We start from the raw sequence: 17,357 nt of genomic DNA on the forward strand, positions 1-17,357 counted from the left end.
GCATGAACACATTATTATTATTATTATTATTATTTTATTATTTTGAGATGGAGTCTCACTCTGTTGCCCAGCTGGAGTGCAGTGGCATGATCTCAGCTCACTGCAACCTCCACCTCCCAGGTTCAAGCGATTCTCCTGCCTCAGTCTCTCGAGTAGCTGGGACTACAAACGCCCGCCACCACACCTGGCTAATTTTTGTATTTTTAGTAGAGATGGGGTTTCACCATGTTGACCAGGCTGATCTCGAACCCCTGACCTCAGGTGATCCACCTGCCTCAGCTTCCCAAAGTGCTGGGATTACAGGCATGAGCCACTGTGCCCGGCCAGCATGAGCAATTATTAAATAAACTACCCTCTGTCTCTCACCTGGGCCAGCCTGCATGTAGTTGCTCATGTGGCACATTGCTTGAGAGCAACTCAGCAAGGGCAGGTAGGAGTGTTTGCCCTTGCGACTTGCAGTTTAGGCCTCATGTCCAAAATGACTCAGGTTTTCTCCGTCCATCGCATCTCAATATTTGCAGAACACTTCTCTCCATTTTTGGTTCTATGAGTCTTATATACTCGAGTTTGGGCTGTTCTGGACAATGACTACCCATCCTGTTGAAATTTCCTTTGGCACTTTTCCAAAGTGAGTTTTGACCATGCCACTAATTCTATATGAAAGTCAGATAACTCCAAATTTGGTGAAGACCTGTCCAGATATTTTGTGTGATGCAGATAGAATTTTTATTTTTGTTTTGCTTTACTTTCGGTTATGTTGATCAATCCCATTTAAAACCAAGTTAAAGTAGCACAGTGTATGTCTACATTAGATGATTTTCTTCATGATTCAGTAATACTGAGAATAAAAATAGCCAACACAGAAAGTTCTTTCTATATATGCCAGGTGCTGTTCTAGGGAATTTGCATCAATTTATTCCTTTCATCCTCACACAGCCACGTGGGATAGTTACTATTATAATCTTCATTGTAAAGATAAGGAAAGTGGAACCAGGATACAAACCCAGATTGTCTGACTCCAGAAGGAATTTTTTGTGGAAACTTTATCTTTTAGAAATGGTCCAGAAAATACCTAGTCCTAGGAAGAGAGAAAAACCTTGGAGTTACTAGGGTGGGGAAACAGGAAGAAGATGAATAGGTCATCTTAGAAATGAGAAGATGAAGCAGTTCATTGGGATTTGTAAGAGTGTAGGAAGAACCAGCTAGAGGAAACCATGAGAACGGATATCTGAGGAGACGGGGCCTTCTTACTGTTAGAAGCACCACTGTGGCACAAACATGTCCACATTCCTCTATGTCCTATATTAAATAGCACCTTTAGATGTACAACTTTTTTTTTTTTTAAACAGGGTCTCACTCTGTCATCCAGGCTGGAGTGCAGTGGTGTGTGATCTTGACTCACTGCAGCCTCCATCTCCCAGGCTCAAGCAATTCTCCTGCCTCAGCCTCCCAAGTAGCTGCGACTACAGGTGTGAATCACCACACCCAGCTAATTTTTATATTTTTAGTAGAGACGGCGTTTCGCCATGTTGGCCAGGCTGGTCTCGCACTCCTGGGCTCAAGTGATCCACCTGCCATTTGAAAAGAATTTTATACTTCCATTCACTCTGGTACTCCGCATTCGGCAGGTGTTTATTGAGTGCTGTGTGGAGGACGCAGTCTGGTGAAAGGGAGGAGTTGGTGAGGAGAACTTCCCTGCCCAGGGAGCCAGCCTGGAGCAGTGAGCCCAAGAAGTGGACACACGCTGGATGGCGGCGTGGGCTACTCAAGGAAGGAAAGCAGACCAGGGTTCGGCAGATGTGGAATCCCAGAGAAGGGGTAGGGAAGGTCACAGCATGCAGTGGGGTGGTCGGGGTCAACCTTGTGGAGAAGGCTAGATGTGGACCTGCTCTGTCTAGGGGAAGAGGATTCCCAGCAGAGGGAATCACTAAGGCAGGAGCATGCCCAGCTTGTGGAAAAACAGCAGGGAGGCCCACATGGCTGGTACAAGAGGGGGTAAGGGAACCTGAGACCCCTCAGGACCCAAAGGAGGCCGGCCTTGTAGGCTGTTTGGGGCCTTGGCTTTTATCCTGAGTGACATAGAAAAGCATCACAGGGTTTGACGTGGTCCAACTTCATCCATGTCCCTGCATAAGGACGTGATCTCATTCTTTTTCATGGCTGCATAGTATTCCACGGTGTATATGTACCACATTTTCTTTATCCAGTCTATCATTGATGGGCATTTAGGTTGATTCCATGTCTTTGATGTCTTTGCTATTGTGACTAAGCACTGAAATTTTTATCTTATCCTGGGCACTGACTATAGGATAAAGGTGGCAAAGGTGCCCACAGCAGGCTCGGAGGTTTAGATTCTCCTCACTTGAGGATGACATATCCTGTTTTTCAGTGTGTGTCTGTGGTGATACCTTTGTGTTTTCTTTATTTTTATGTTCTGCCTTTTCTCTTTCTTCTGGTCTGAGTGTTGCCTTTCAGAGGGAGTGCTGGGAGATGCTGACTTTTAAACTCTTCTTTTAGAATCAAGATTTACTGGCACAGTCCTCTCACCAAAGGCTAGGAAAGCCATTGTAACTTAATATAGCCTATTACCCTGAATCTGTTGTGTATCTCGTGTCTATTTAAATTTGTTAGAGGGCAAGATATTGTTAAACCCGCTGCTAGGAGATTTAACTTGGTGCAGTCATGGGTCTGGCAGGTGGGGCAGGGAGACAGATGGGTAAACTGATGGAGCCAGCTGGTAGTGTGCTAGGTACCATAGTGCCATCAGTTCTGTAGAGCAATGAGAGAGAATATGGTCAGCTGGCATCCATGTCCCAAATGGGCCTTGCACAGATCTGAGGGCCCAGAAAACTGGCCCCAGCTGCTGGTGACATCAGCTATTCCTTTGATGTAGAATAAAACGTTTTCATTCACAGTCTTAGAATGAAAATAGCTGGGGGATGAGCACTGACCAATAGGCTGTCAGCTCCCTGAGGGCAGGGGTCGGGCACAGTGCAGCCTCCAGAGCATCACCTGCAGCCCAGTACCCAGGAAGCCTTTAGTACGTGTTTGCTGATTAAATAGATATGGGGTTTCCCCCCTTAGGAGCAAGTTTTATAAGGAGGTAAAGGGAAAGAGCCTGGAGTGTAAGAGTCACCACTTTCTTAATAAAACAAAATCAAGAACCAAGAATCAGAATCCCAAATCCAGAATCAAAGTTTAGAAGCTGAAAGAGAACCTTGTTGCCAAAAGGGAGAGCTGAGCTCTGTTCACAAGGGTTTCGACTTCTTCTAGGGTTCTTTTACTTCACTTAGCTCTGCTGCTGTTCCCGGCCCCAGAGATGTGCTGCACACACTTGAAGGTTCTTGCTCAAGCCCGGATGCCGTTGCTGTCACACTCCCTTTAATCTAGCTTGGATGGACCGAGGCTCTCAACACTGCCCTAACAGGTGGACCAGATGGAAAATAAAACCTAGCATACATGAGCATTCAAACAGCCCTGCTTTCAAAGGCTGAGCTAATTACTTTCCAGCTCCAAAGGCCTGCCATAAATGAGGCCACCCTGTCTGAGCTCCTGAGTTCCCAAGTCCCAGCCGTTGGCTTGTCCTCAGATAGATGGATACTCGCCCATTAAGGTCAAGGCCTAGAGACTCTCTTTCTCTCTGAGGCGCTCCTTCCAAATTCCAGCTTTAAATTTGAGAGATGAGCTTCCCTTGATGGCTGACCTCCACCAAATCACTTCCTCCAGTTGAGCTCTCCGCCCTGCTATGCAGTGAAGGGCCTTGAGGCCAGCACAAGATGAACAGGCCTATACCACAGCACCAGAGTAGTACTATATGAGGACAGGTGCATATCACATACAGCCGCAGGAGGGCTCTCCATCACAATTCCCAGGGTCACATGCAGAGCTCAGCATATTCAGAAGTAGAGAGGAAAGAAACACCACGAAAAATCTTAGGGAGAGAAAGCTGGGGCCACCCAAGAAAGTGAAGGTTGCCTGCTTTGCAGCTGTGCCCGAGGCATCCTCTGCACGTATTGTATTGGTGCTGGTAATCTGAGGTATCATTGGGAGGCTGTGCCTTTAAAGGGGTCACAGGAATCTCAAAAACAAGAAGCAAATCCATTTTAATTGAGTTATCATGGGGGAGTAGCCTGCCTGCCAGCACTCCAAGCTCTGTGTGTCCTGTATCCCAAGTCAGGGTTCCCCTCCTAGGAAGGGAGGAGCCCTCTCTATGGAGCAGGCGGGTCCAGTTCCTTTCTTTTTTGCATGTAAAACTCTCAAAACCAAGGCTGGCTCTTCACAGGTCCCTCCCTCAGTCTGTTGTCTGTTTTCCCAGGCCTTTATGGAGCCGTCATTTGTTCACGGATGCCAAGCAGTTACATGGTTAATCCTCCCTCCGCCAACCTTCCCTTCAGCACCACGCCCTCCTTCCTAATGGGCCTGAACTTGCCATTGTCCAAACATGAGTGACTGAACTGAAAACTCAACTTTCTGATTTAACACACAGAGTGGTTTTTTCTTTTTAAGGAAATGTATCAGATTTTGGCCAGGTTTTAGTTTCTCATTATACCTGCGTGTTATGTTCTTCTGTTTCTTTTCTTTTCTTTTCTTTTCTTTTCTTTTCTTTTCTTTTCTTTTTTTTTTTTTTTGAGACAGAGTCTCGCTCTGTTGCCCAGGCTGGAGTGCAGTGGCGCGATCTCAGCTCACTGCAAGCTCTACCTCCCGGGTTCAAGCCATTCTCCTGCCTCAGCCTCCTGAGTAGCTGGGACTACAGGCACCCACCACCTTGCCTGGCTAATTTTTTGTATTTTTTTTTAGTAGAGACGGGGTTTCACCGTGGTCTCGATCTCCTGATGTCGTGATCCGCCCGCCTCGGCCTCCCAAAGGGCTGGGATTACAGGCGTGAGCCACTGCGCCCAGCCTGTTCTTCTGTTAATATTGCTTCTCACTCCCATAACTTTGGTTTAAAATACCTTGTTCAAAAATACCTTAGTTATTCATATTTTGGATTCTAATATTTCAAATAGACATGGACAATTCATTTGAAATCAGTTGGGAATTTTCTCTTGTCCAGTTAAGATATTGAGAAAATAACTTGATATAAAAAGTACTTTTCTGGATTTTTCTTTCTTTTTTTTTAATTTAAAGAAGGATGACTTGGGATGTACTTGAAGCCTCTTGAGAGTTTGAGAATATCTTAAGACAGATCCTGGTTTTCTCATAGTCTGGTACTTGTATCTTTTACTACTTCCTGTCTCAATGTTATTCTACGTGGGAATAAATGCCAATATGGCGTCAAGCAATGAGCTGAGTTTAACACAAAATGTTAGAGGTAACCTCCTTGTTCTTTATCAAAACATAAGAGGAGAAGAGAGATCCAGAATTTAAAATTTTCCCCTTTTCCTCCACTGAAACGGCAGCTCTTCTCTGGAAACACCTCAATACCAAAGATTCTTCTTAATCACACACATCTTTTAATTAATGTGATTTTATTCTGAAGAAAGCAAATGTCGTTGACTTTCAGTTCAGTTCCTAAAAGGGGAAACCATGTACTTGGTCCCTCTGTGGGGCTCTTTGCCATTTTAAGCTTTTATTTTCTCCCAAATTATTAATGTTCCTCAGTGAGTCTTGATAATAATTTCTAAATTAGCCTTGTCTGAACTTGTGTTTAATAATCTTAGGTATTTAATTGTAAGTGTCATAGATTCCTAGCATTTCCAGTCCAGGTGTCAGATTAAAAAAGACAGTTTGACATCGTCATTGTGCAGGTCATTTTCATCATTTTCCATGCCAGGAACAAGGTAATTAATATTGCTCTCTCACTGCAGGGACCGAGTAGTAAGTTTCTAAATGTTACACTTCACCTATATGGATGGTGATGCACATTCTGCTTGCAATTTCTAATGTGATGCCCGAAAGAATACTATAGATGGAAAGCTACACCGTGGAAGACAACGGGCCAGTTCTCACAAGCAGCAGGGCAGCTAAAGCTAATATACAGCCATGTCTGCTGCATTGTTTATTTTATGCAATTTTTGAAAACTGAACAGAAACCATGATTTTAAATTTAATTAAGAAAGATGATGTGGGGGGAGGCAAAGCAGATAATCACATGCACAAAGTGTTTAAAGGAGAATTGTTTGGACCTAAAGTCCTATTTTGTTGTCGATTTTCTTTTTTTTTTGAGACAGAGTCTCGCTCTGTTGCCCAGGCTGGAGTGCAGTGGCGCAATCTCGGCTCACTGCAAGCTCCGCCTCCTGGGTTCACGCCATTCTCCTGCCTCAGCCTCTCCGAGTAGCTGGGACTACAGGCGCCTGCCACCACGCCCTGCTAATTTTTTTTGTATTTTTAGTAGAGACGGGCTTTCACTGTGGTCTCGATCTCCTGACCTCGTGATCCGCCCGCCTGAGCCTCCCAAAGTGCTGGGATTACAAGCGTGAGCCACGGCGCCCGGCTTGTTGTCGATTTTCATCTTCCGACAAATTGCTTCCCAAGGCTCCGAGTTGGTTTAAAGTCAACAGGAGTTCTGAATGGGTGTGAAAAGAAACAAGAATGGGGAAAAATGGGAGATTTCTGGATACTGATTCTGAAGATATTTCACAGTTAACATTTTTCACTGCTTCCCAAATATTTAGCCCTTTCCAGGGGATCAAAATGCTCATACCCCATCCCATTTTCCAGTTAGAATTTCACCTGAGAATTTAAATGCACGATCAGTAGATTGCTTGGTGAGCAAAGATTTCAGCACAAGAAGTGACTCCCTGATGACAGTGGCCTGTGAGACTCTCCTGGCTGGATTTGTGTCTGTCAATCCCTTGTCTCTCTCCATGGGTTGTGCCCCATCAGTCTTGCCAATCCCTGACTATTTGGCCTTACCTCTTTTCTGAGTTCTGGACTCATTGAGCAAGTCACACACATAAAAATATTTACTAAGCACTTGCTTGCCACAGGCCTTGGTCGACAATCTTTCTCCAGTCAAGGCATTGTACAAGTGATACCTGTTCCTTTATTAAATTACATCCAAGTTCCTGTCTTCCTGAGATTGCCCCATATTGATTTTAATTGGATTACAGACATTTTCAAAGTCATCTTAGTTTGTTGAGAGACAGCTTACGTGGCATGTACACACCCTTGAAACTGGAAAAAAAAAATAAATCACACTTCTATTTTGGAGATTTGCAAAGGAAGACAAAGCCCAGTGAACACTGGTAGAACAGAGAACAGTTTCCAAAATCCTTAACTGGTATTGCCCCTTTCTCTTTTCATGGAATTGTATGATTACTATCATTTTATGTTATAGAAAAGTTTCTAGTCTGTCACATTTCATACTGTAGAAAAACATCATCAAATGGTGCACTTTGATGGGATTTGAAATAACTAGTTGTTAGTTTTCTGATCAATGACATTTAGAGTTGTTTACTATGTGCGAAGAGAAATCATGGTCAACTTTGAAATATCCCAAATCAACGTTCTCAAATAGAGAAATACACGGCGCCCGAATATTTCAAACTTGCACTAGGGGCCAACAGCCTCAGAAGCATCTTAGACACCTCCCCCCACCATCACCAAAAAAATAAGGCATGTATTGCAATTCTCAGATAACCAGTTTGCTTTAGACACATGCAAGCTGCCTTTGGTGCCTGCCACAGCTGCAGGTCTTTCTTGGGAGTTCATGGGGTGGAGGAAAGGAAGAGCCTGTAGGCCATCCTTGGCTAAGCAGAGGCATGAGGCAGAGTTGGCAATTCAGCCACAGCCCTGGAATGACAGCGTCCCCATATGGCAGATCCCTCACATAGGAGGCCATGGGAAATCCTAACCAGGGACCCATGATGGCATCTCTAGAACTGCGTTGCTCTCTGACCTCTCTGCTAGGGCCAAGACGGGCCAAGCTGCTACCTACTGTGCCCTGGTCTGTGCAGGTCCCCTATATATTCCCACCCGAAACTTCCAACACCGAGCTAAGCTGAGCTTGCTGTGCTCCCCTCAGTGTGAAAAAGCCTATCTCCCACCAAGCGTCAGGAGCTTCGGGGGCCCAGAGCTGTGTGGGGATGGCTCTGCCTGTACTGAGCCCCGAGCCTGTCACGGAGACATTTGAGGGTCCGTTTCTTGCCGATGAGGAAGTTTTTTAGAAAGGCTCTCCATCTGGGGACGACTCATCCTGTGTGAGGCAGGGGCTTAAGCACTTGATGTGCTTGTGAATTTCAATAGTTGCAGCAGCCCCAGGGAGTGGGAGGCACTATTGGCAGTTGCAAGTGAGGAAACCGAGGCACAGAGAGCTCCGTGACTTGCCCAGGGTCACTCATGAGTGAGTGGCTGAGGCAGATTCTGCATTCTAATCCAATTAAATCCAGAGCCCACATTTTTAAGCACGCTGCTCTGCTGCCCCCGGGTCTTTTATCACTTTGTTTATCATGAGTATTGATACAGGAGACTCCTAAAGTGATCCATGGATTGAGGCTGTCAAACATGAACCCAGAACACGTTGTGTTTTCAATAGGGTATCATTCTTCATACACAAAGACAGCAGACTCTTAATTCTGCCAGTGCAGCACACTGTGAGCTTTTTAAAACAACAACAACAACAACAAAACAGCAGTGGGATAATTCTGCTTATTCCTCTATGTTCTGAATGGGTCACCCTTGTCTTACACCCAACAGCTCATATTTTGCAATGCCTGGTATTTAAAGAGTAGCTTCATTAAATAAAAATGTGAAGTGTGTGGCCTAAGGGGTTTAGGAAGAGTAGAAAAGGAAAATTTGGCTGGGCACGGTGGCTCACGCCTGTAATCCCAGCACTTTGGGAGGCTGAGGTGGGCAGATTACCTGAGGTCAGGAGTTCAAGACCAGCCTGGCCAACATGGTGAAACCCCATCTCTACTAAAAATACAAAAAATTTAGCTGGATGTGGTGGCGGGCGCCTGTAGTTCCAGTTACTTGGGAGGCTGAGGCACGAGAATCGCTTGAACCCAGGAGGTGGAGGTTGCAGTGAGCCGAGACCATACCACTGCACTCCAGCCTGGGCAACAAAAACAAAACTCCGTCTCAAAAAAAGAAAGAAGAAAAGAAAAGGAAAATTTCTCACGCATCCAGTGCATATATTTTCTATTCCAAACAGTAAGTGTAATTCACCAATTTATGGGTCAGAGAATGGTTTGATAAAGATGGACAGCGAGTCACTGAGTCGCCCATGACAATGTGGTGTGTGTTTCTGTGTGTATGCTGTGATGTATTCATTCATAGAAGCCCTCACATCCAGTTCCCATGGGGTGTTGGGTTCTCAGGAAATGCATGTGAGGATGGGAGACACAGGACTAGAATGCACATGACTTTCAGGGGAAAATTGTTAGTTTTACAGTAGATGGAGAAGGAAATTTGCTTTTCATTTGACATCTTACTTTTCCTCTTTCCTTTTTTAAACTAAAAACATTATAGTCTTATTACAAGGGTGATATGTCTTCAATTTAGATAAGTTGAAAAAATATAGAAAGCCCCAAACTTATACAGAAATACAAATCTTGATTTTATTCTTGGTCCCTTTATCTGAAGGTTACGTAAGTCATTTTCAGAAAGACAGAATGCTCGAGTCTAAATTTTGCCCTCTCAACACTCACCTCCCTCGAGGAAGCTGGCGTCTCATCTCCATCCACACCCGTACACACTGCCTTGCCAAGGGGCAGCAGAGCTTGCATGGAGCCCCCTCCTCTCTCCCTTGACAGGGTCTCATGGTTTCAAGTATTGCCTCTTGACTCCAAAATCTGGATTTTCAATCCTGACATTCCATGTAATTAATCTTCTGCTGAAAATTTCATGCTTATCCGTACTTTTCACTCCTCTTTAGATCACACTAATGCAGATCTTGTTACCAAATGCCACCACTGTTAGAACATCTCTTAATTCGTCTCTCTGACTCTAGTGCCTTCTCCTTCTAATCCGTCCTTCATACTGGGACTAGTTTAATTGTTTTAAATCCCCTCATGCTCTCTGATGCCTATAGGGTAGTGTGCTAACACTTTAACCTGGAAATAAAAATGCTTTGCAGTCTTGCCTTTACCTGTCCAGTTTCTCTTTCCCATTATTTTTCTGATATGGCAGAAGCATTTAGTATTTACTGAATATCCACATGCTCCCCTGCATTTCCTGGCCTCCCTTACTGGCAGACTGGGCCAGGATGACTGAGTTCTGACTAAAGGGATTTGGGTAGAAGTAAGGTTTGTCACTTCTAGGCCTGGACATAAAAGCTCCTACGTGGCTTTCCAGTCTTCACATTTTGTGGTGTCTTCAGAGGTCATGTGTGCTTTCTAAGCACATTCAGAAAGTGCAGCTATAAATAGTGAAGCCTCCATCAGCCTGGGTCCCTGAATGACCAGCAGAGTATACAAACCCCTGTTGACCCACGGTTGATGTGTAATGAGTAAGAAATAATTTTGTTTTTATATTAAGCCTTTGAGATTTTACGCTTAATTTGTTACTATAGCATAGTCTGTGCTATCCTGGAAGATCCCATAGGAATGCATCTGAAGTACCTCGGAATTGAGCCAAAGGCCTAATCTATTACTTCTGACCAAGAAGAGTTGAGACCTAGTCCCAGAACTTCAGTTCTAGAATGACCAATTCAATGATCCCCAGATTTTGAGATTTCATCAACTGGGAGCAGTCAAAATAAAAACTAAGAGTTTGGCAGGAGTTACCAAATGATAATTTTGCCAGGAAAAGGCATTTGAAAAAATCCTGTCATCTACTGTTACAACCATTTCATTAAAAAGGACATATAATGTCACATACCTCCTCCCAGAAGGGAGAACATACACTGTCAAAATTAAGAGTGAATTCTGTCATTGAATAAATTTTGCGTCATAAAAAATGAAACTCTTGACAATATTGTTCTAACTTTCTCTCTTCAGTATTTCCCAGTAAACACGTAGTGATGGAAGTGCTGCGGTGGGGACCAGCGTTCGCAAAGTGCAGAAGACTCGGTTCCCCAAGTGAAGCTTGAAGACCTAGAAAGACCTGAGTCAGGTTTTCCACTGAGATGTGAACCAGCTCCTGGGGGCCCCTGGGGTGCTGCCTTGTTGACCGCAGGCCTTTCAGATCTTTGTGTACTGCTGAGACCTCTTGATTCTAAGGTAAGGGGTAGGAAAACTCTTGAGCGCTTACACCAAAATGTGTAGGGGGTGGGGGTGTGCGGGCTCACAGGGGTTTACACGTAGCTAATAGGTGTCAGGGGCAGGATTGGATTGAACCTCGGCCCCACTCCACCATCTCGGTGCCATTCCACTCTTGAGAGATTGAAGACTCAGAGCTGCAGGGAAACCAAACAGAGCTACCCAAGGTTCCTGGAATGGATTCTGCCAGGGTCCTCATTTGGTGACTGTGTTGCTCTCCCCAGGGCCTGGATGCTGCCTCAACCTGCTTAGGTCCTTCCAGGCTCAGCCCTGGGGGTCTCTTCTCCTGGGAATGTCCCCTAACCCCCACGCAAAGGCTCAATTCTTTCCCCTCATGCTCTCACAGCATCCTGAATATACAGTTGACCCTTCAACAAGACAGGGGTAGGGGTCCAACCCCTCGCGCAGTCAAAAATCCATGTATAACTTTTGACTCCACAAAACCTTAACTACTAATAGCCTACTGTTGACTGGAAGTCTTGCTGATAGCATAAACAGTGGATTAACACATACTTTGTGTTATATTTATTATATTCTCTATTCTTACAAGAAAGAAAGCTGGAGAAAAAAATGTTATTAACAAAATTACAAGAAAGCCTGGTTGTGGTGGCTCACACCTGTAATCCCAGCAGTTTGGGAGGTCAAGGTGGGCAGATCACTTGAGCCCAGGAGTTTAAGACCAGCCTGGGCAACATAGCAAGACCTCACCTCTACAAAAAATACAAATAAACAATTAGTCAGGTGTGGTGGCAGTCGTCTGTAGCCCCAGCTACTCGGAAAGCTGAGGTGGGAGGATCACCAGAGCCCGGGAGGTCAAGGCTGCAGTGAGCTGTGATGGCACCACTGCACTCCGGCCTGAGTGGCAGAGCAAGACTCTGTCTCTATTTTTAAAATGCAGAAAAAGAGAAAGAAAATCCCAAGAATGAGAAAATATATTTACAATTCAGAAGGTGGATTATAAATACAATTGTCCCTCGGTATCCAAGGGGGATTAGTTCCAGGACTCCCGTGGGTACCAAAATCTGAGGATGCTCAAGTCCCTGATATGAAAAGGTGCAGTACTTGTACTACTCACATCCTTCTATGCACACACACTTTACATCATCTCTAGATTACTTATAACACCCAATACAATGCAAATGCTATGTAAAGAGTTGTTATCGTGTATTGTTTAGGGACTAATGACAAGGGGAAAAAAGTCTGGACGCGTTCAGATGCAATTTTCTTTTCAAATATTTTCAATCTGCCATTGGTTGAATCCATGCGTGGGAAACCCACAGATACGGAGCGTGAACTGCTCCTCTAGCGAGTTTTGTACGTAAGTGGCAGACTCAGGTTCTGCCGTGATTTGGCTTCTGTTGCCTTTCAGCATTGTTGAAAGAGCAAAAGATTTTCGATTCCCTCTTCTTGTCCTGAACATGGGAATCATGATTTTCTCTTCCCCATTGCACGTTCCAAGGCTGGGACTTGGAAGGAGGGACAGAAGCGGGAGCTCTGAGTTAGGCCATCGGGGCCCTTGCTGGGAAGCTTCGCCTTGTGTAGGCTTCATGGTGGATGGCCTACTCGCTCCTCTGAGTGGAAAGAAATCTGAGAAGGGGCAGGTCTCAGGATTCGTGCCTCACCCTGTGCTGGCCCCGTGTGTGGAGGAGGTGACCAGCTGTGCCGGGGCTGGGGGTGGGAGGACGGTAAAAGACCTCACAGCCCTGCCTCAAAGCTCCCTCCTCCCGCATTCTAGTGAGATCTTTCAGGCATTAGTTCCTTGCCATGGGGTAGTTAACGCATCACCACTCAGCATCACCTGTCCAGAAAAGGGCATTGCAGAGCAGAGAGTGAGGAACAGCCATCTTTCATCTGCAGAGCACCCAAGGCCTCTGCCTAAGCCCTCTCCATAGCAGAGGACTTCCTGAGCCCTGGTGAGAGGCAGGGGAGGCTGGGCTGGGAGAGAGCACGTCTGGAGAGACAGGTGGGAAGGAAAGAAGAGCCCCCAAAACCAGGCACAAGATTAAATTTGCTCCCAGCACATCCTTCTGAAAACTGCCGTATCCCAGGGCCCTGTTATCATGGCCTAAGTGTGTCAGGAAATCCATGAAACAGCTCCGTGTTGCACTTAAAACCTCACACATTGCATTGCCTGTCTTCCCTGCTGGGTTTCTGTGAAACAAGAACACCCGGTCAGTTTAGTCCAGGAGATAAAATTTGCATCCATGACCCTGGCCCATTCTCTCCTCTCTCTTCCTGCTCACACTCGCTCACGCAACGGTCCACCGAAAGTCTTGCTTGAGAACCCTTGGATTTTCTCCCTGGCAGGGTCTTTTAATGCTCACCCTGCCCCTCTCCACAGTTTATACACAAAGATGGTAACAACCACGGAATTCAAGTCGCTGGTTGGAGGCCTCACACCTCTGAAGGACTCAGGTCCGGGAAATTAAGGAGCCCTGGCATCTCCCACCACCAACAGATGTCCGGTTCCAAATCTGTTGTCCTGGAGCCACATCCCTTTTTTGACTAATAACCGTGTCCTGACTCTTTTTTTTTTCCAGTGAAAATGGCTATGATTTTATTTGTTCATTAACAGTTTTACAGTACTGCCCAGTTGACATCCAGAATCCTGACGGAGGAAAAATAGCAGATAGACAAAAAGCATCACATTTTCATTTTTTATCATTATTCAGTGACTTCAAAATTATTTTATGTTTAAGTTACTAAATTATTTTATTGTCATTAATTATGTTTTGCAGAGATAGAACTCACATAGCATAAAATTAACCATCTTAAAGTGGACCATTCAGTGGCATTTAGCAATTCACAATGTTGTGCAACCATCACCTCTCTCTAGTTTGAAAACATTTTCAGTCCCCAAAAGGAGACCCGCTAACCATGAAGCAGTCTCTCTTCATTCCCCTCGCCACGGCCCCTGCATTTTGTGTCTTTTGGATTCCCCTATTTCGGATACTTCATAAGAATGGAATCATACAGCGTGTGACCTTCGTGTCTGGCTTCTCTGGTAATTATCTTCATGTACTGTTTGGTACATTAGTAAGTAGATGGAGTGAAAACCAGTAAACCTAGTAAGATTATTAGCCATTCCCTCCTTAGCCCCGTGTGCAGGGTGTGGAGGGACCTTATTTGTTCTTGGCATCTCCCTTCACCTTGGCAAAATAGTACCAGTGCCTGGTATGTGCTTTATTATTACCATTATTATTATTAATGGACTTTATTTTTAGCAGAGATTTAGGAAAATTAAGCAGATGGTACATAGAGTTCCTATATAGTCTTCACAATTTCCCTTTTTATTAACGATACATTCGAGTGGTACATTTGTCATAATTAAGGAACCAGTGCTGATACATTATTACTAACCAAAGTCTCTAGTTTATTCACATTTCCTGAGTTTTCTCCTAATGTCCTTTTGCGGTCCTAGAATCTCATCCAGGACACAGGATTCCACTGAGTTGTCACGTCTGTCAAGGCTCCTCCGCCTGTGACAGTTTCTCTGACATTCCTTGTTTTTTATGGTACCTTGACAGTTTTAAGGAGTGCTGCTCAGGTGGATTATAGGATGCTCCATGACTGGACTGTGATGCTTTTCTTATGATTAGACAGGGGTTACGGGTCTTTGAAAGAAAAGTCACAGAGGTAAAGTGGTATTTTCATCAGACCCCCATCAGGGGCACATAGCAACATAACTTATGACTGTTCATATTAACCTTGATCACTGGCTTAGTAGTGTTTGTCAAGTTCCTCCACTGTAAAGTTTCTCTTTTCCCCCTTCCTGCCTTTTCTTGTTTTCTAAAAGCCTTGTTCCCATGATTATGCTTCTGTAATATAACCAGGTGGATGCTTTGTGGGGATACAGCAGCCTCCAAGGTTTGGATGGGCTTGTTGTCTGCTTAGCAGTGCAGGAGCACCCAGAGGCTGTGCTGCGTGTGCTCAGAGTCTTCCACAGCTGCGGTGTCATGTATAGGGTCTGGCCCACAACTGACAGGGAATCAGAATTTCCAATGGGATGTCAAACACATAGCCAATAGTTCCTTTCTGCTTAAATTCTTATTTAACAGTCTTCCCAGTTTTAAAAAAAAAAAATTTCCATTTAAAAACACTGTTTATTTTTGTTTGTAGTGACAAGGTCTCCATAGACCCATAGTCCATTGCACAGACTGGTCTCTGTCTCCTGGGCCCAAACAATCCTCCCACCTTGGCCTCCAAAAGGGATAGATTACAGGTGTGAGCCACTGCACCTGGCTGCACTCTTCCAAGTTTTATCAGTCATGAAATCACAGCTAACAGGAACAAGAGCATGAATGCAGGAGGAGGTAGGAGAATCACATTTTCCTGGGTTCAGTCAACAAACATTGCCGACAACACGCCTGACATTCCGCAAGGACAAGTCATCTGGACAGTGACGAGCATGGATTGCCCCTCTGCGGTGTCACTCACAACCCTTAACAAATCTATTTCATACGTGGCAGACGATGGGAGCCCTGAAGGTGCGGCTCCAAAATTTTTGCTTCCATGAAGGTTCAAATGAACCAGGGACTAATTCTGGGTTCTTGACACTTGGATTTAGGCATAAACTTTTGCCTGGATGTTTTCAATTAGAGACGAAGAGGACCAAGACACACATTCAGATGAGGGTGAGACGATGCCCTTCAGTGCATTAGTCACTTCCAGAGCTCTTCAGCAGAAACTCCTTGAAGCTGGCACTGTGCCGTCAATGGACTTTCTGAAAAGAGAGGAAAATAGGCACACCACCTTAGCAAATAAGATGGAGAAGGAAGTGAATACAGTTAGCTGGGTAGTAGGGAACTGCACACAATTTTATGGAAACTTTCTGGGCTGCAAGCTTCAAAAGCTCAGGACACAGCACTGGAAGAGGTGCCAGGTTGCAAGAGGGAGGCATGCACCGGACTTTGAACTCCAGAGTGCTGCCTTTCCTTTCTCCAGCCACGCCCACCCTGCCTGTTACAGCACCTGAGCATGAGGACAGAAAGAAAGGACGGGGCAGAGTGGCTGGGGAGGGGTGTGTCTGTCCACTGGGCCGGGCCGTTTGGGTCTTTGGGTCTAGGGGAGGCTGTTCTAGGGCTCCTTTGAAAGCACAGGTAGCAGAAGACAAGCAGCACCCAAAAGCCATTGACTAGTCCACACACTTAGAAGGGTGGAAAAGAGGAAATGAGTATTTTCAGTAGAAGACAAAACAATGTCCCAGCGGCTGGTCATCCTCACGGATCATCACGGTATGAGCACCTTGTACAGGGCATCTGGTCTGCCGGGAGCTGTCAGAGCCATTTTCTCAGCCATCTTTTTTTTTTTTTTTCCTTCCTTTTTTTGAGACAGGGTCTTGCTCTGTTGCCCATGCTAGAGTGCAATGGCACAATCTCGGCTCACTGCAACCTCCGCCTCCGGGGTTCAAGAGATTCTCCCTGCCTCAGCCTCCTGATTAGCTGGGATTACAGGCACCTGCCACCATGCCTGGCTAATTTTTGTATTTTTAGTAGAGACAGGCTTTCACCATGTTGGCCAGGCTGCTCTCAAACTCCTGACCTCAGGTGATCTGCCCGCCTTGGCCTCCCAAAGTGCTGGGATTACAGGTGTGAGCCACTGTGCCCGGCCTCAACCATCTTTAAGAATAAGAGTTTAAAACTGGCCTGTTCCTTTTGGTGGAGTGACAAAACTTACAGTCACAAGGACATTTGGAGCAGACGAAGCCTTGCATCTCGACCTCCATGCCTAGTTTTCTACTTGCCACTGAAGGCAAGGAAATGATGGCCAAATCACAACCTGCTTATATTTGGGTACTTTGCGGTCACTGTTTACAGCATAGTTCAGTCTCTCAGGAAAGTGTGAAATGAACATTGTCTTGAGCTTCTGTGAACGTCTCTGGTTCACCAGTGATCAATTTGTCCAAGTTTGCCTGGCTTTAGCACCAAAAATCTCACCTCTTGGGAACCCCAGTCCCAGGAAACCCTGGCAGTTGGTCACCTTGCCTCCCAGTAATCTGCTCTGAGAATCTTCATTTTAACAACTTGGCTCATTAGTAATCTGGATTCCTTGTAGTCTGAAACTATTAAATTACTCGAGAGTGTGTTTCTCTCCCTGCTCTTGCAAGGGCAGTCTAATGAAGATGTGAACTCCACGCATCAGCTCCAATGGAAGAAGTCATAACATACCAAAGGGTGACATACTTTTCAGGAACCCTAGATGAAACCTTGAAAGCTA

General features: G+C 45.2%; 1 long non-coding RNA gene across 1 annotated transcript in view; it reads left to right on the top strand.

Annotated features, from left to right (window-relative positions):
• LOC134736389 (uncharacterized) overlaps positions 1-17,357 on the top strand; it is a 57,598-nt gene that overhangs the window by 8,924 nt on the left and 31,317 nt on the right. Inside the window, exon 2 of the long non-coding RNA XR_010120391.1 lies at positions 10,881-11,102. This is a non-coding gene — a long non-coding RNA (uncharacterized lncRNA). The remainder of the gene's footprint in view (positions 1-10,880; positions 11,103-17,357) is intronic.

This window comes from Symphalangus syndactylus, chromosome 4 (genome assembly GCF_028878055.3).
Source record: "Symphalangus syndactylus isolate Jambi chromosome 4, NHGRI_mSymSyn1-v2.1_pri, whole genome shotgun sequence".
In the NCBI taxonomy this organism is placed as follows: Eukaryota; Metazoa; Chordata; class Mammalia; order Primates; family Hylobatidae; genus Symphalangus; species Symphalangus syndactylus.